This window comes from Arachis hypogaea, chromosome 4 (assembly GCF_003086295.3).
Source record: "Arachis hypogaea cultivar Tifrunner chromosome 4, arahy.Tifrunner.gnm2.J5K5, whole genome shotgun sequence".
Classification (NCBI taxonomy): Eukaryota; Viridiplantae; Streptophyta; class Magnoliopsida; order Fabales; family Fabaceae; genus Arachis; species Arachis hypogaea.
The window spans coordinates 16515160-16517169 of NC_092039.1; the positions used below are offsets into that span (position 1 = coordinate 16515160).

The 2010-nt window shown below is 30.8% G+C and overlaps 1 non-coding gene across 1 annotated transcript; it reads left to right on the forward strand.

Moving 5' to 3' along the window:
* The first annotated feature begins 280 nt into the window (after window positions 1-280).
* LOC112799086 (small nucleolar RNA R71) lies at window positions 281-384 on the forward strand. Its single transcript, XR_003200671.1, has one exon. It is a non-coding gene; the product is annotated as a small nucleolar RNA R71 (small nucleolar RNA).
* Window positions 385-2010: the final 1626 nt, after the last annotated feature.

A 2010-nucleotide genomic window follows, 5' to 3' on the forward strand; every position in this document is an offset into this window, starting at 1 on the left:
AATCATGTTGACTTGCTGAGTCAACATTTTGTTCTGAGCCAATATGGCATTCAGAGCATCAATTTCAAGAACTCCCTTCCTTTGAGGCGTCCCATTATTCACGGAATTCCTCTCAGAAGTGTACATGAACTGGTTATTTGTAACCATGTCAATAAGTTCTTGAGCCTCTGCAAGCGTTTTCTTTAGGTGAATGGATCCACCTGCAGAATGGTCCAATGACATCTTAGAGAACTCAGATAGACCATAATAGAATATATCTATCATGGTCCATTCTGCAAACATGTCAGAAGGACATCTTTTGGTCATCTGCTTGTATCTTTTCCAAGCTTCATAGAGGGATTCACCATCTTTTTGTTTGAAGGTCTGAACATCCACTCTAAGCTTGCTTAGATTTTGAGGAGGAAAGAATTTAGCCAAGAAGGTCGTGACCAGCTTATCCCAGGAGTCCAGGCTATCTTTAGGTTGAGAGTCCAACCATGCTCTAGCTCTGTCTCTTACAGCAAAAAGAAAAAGCATGAGCCTGTAGACTTCAGGATCTACTCCATTAGTCTTAATAGTCTCATAGATCTGCAAGAACTGGTAGGGATCTTCTGATGGAAGTCCGTGAAACTTGCAGTTCTGTTGCATTAGAGTAACTAATTGAGGTTTTAGCTCAAAATTGTTTGCTCCAATGGCAGGAATTGAGATGCTTCTTCCATCAAACTTGGAAGTAGGTGCAGTATAATCACCAAACATCCTTCTTGCATTATTGTTATTGGGTTCGGCTGCCATATCCTTTTCTTGTTCAAAAATTTCAGCAACGTTGTCTCTGGATTGTTGTAATTTAGCTTCTCTTAGTTTCCTCTTCAGAGTCCTTTCAGGTTCTGGATCAGCTTCAACAAGAATGCCTTTTTCCTTGTTCCTGCTCATATGAAAGAAAAGAGAACAGAAAAATAAGAGGAATCGTCTATGTCACAGTAAAGAGGTTCCTTATTGTTAGTAGAAGAAGAAAGGGAATAAAGAAAGGAGAATCCAAACACAAAGGTGAGGATAGGGGCAGTGAATTGAGATGAAGAGAAGTGTTAGTGAATGAATAAATAAATAGAATAAGATGAGAGACAGAAGTTTTCGAAAATAATTTTGAAAAGGAGTTAATGATTTTCGAAAATTAAGATAAGAAATAAAATTAAAATTAAAATTTAAAACAATTAATTAATTAAAAAAAGAATTTTTGAACAAGAGGGAGGTATTTTCGAAAATTAGAGAGAGAAAAGTTGTTAGGTGGTTTTGAAAAAGATAAGAAACAAACAAAAAGTCAAATAGTTAGTTGAAAAAGATTTGAAAATCAAATTTGAAAAGATAAGAAGATAAGAAGATAAGAAGTTAGAGAAGATATTTTAAAATCAATTTTTTGAAAAAAAGATAAAATTTTGAAAAAAGATATGATATAAAAAATAAAAAGATATGATTAAAAAGATATGGTTAGAAAAGATTTAATTTTTAAAATTAAAATTAATTACTTAACTAACAAGAAACTAAAAGATAAGATTCTAGAATTTAAATATTGAACCTTTCTTAACAAGAAAGTAACAAACTTCAAATTTTTGAACCAATCACATTACTTGTTAGTTAAGTTTCGAAAATTTTGAAATAAAATTAAGAAAAGATTTTGAAAATAATTTTTGAAATTTTCGAAAATCATGAAAGAAAAATGAAAAAAGATTTGAATTTTGAAAAAGTTTTAAAAAGATAAGATTTTTTTAAAATTTGAAAATTTGACTTGACTTATAAGAACTAACTAATTTTAAAAATTTTTTGACTAAGTCAACCCAAATTTTCGAAATTTTGAGAGAAAAAAGGAAAAGATATTTTTTATTTTTGAATTTTTAATGATGAGAGAGAAAAATACAAATATGACCCAAAATATGAAAATTTTGGATCAAAACCAATGATGCATGCAAGAACACTATGAATGTCAAGATGAACACCAAGAACACTTTGAAGATCATGATGAACATCAAGAACATATTT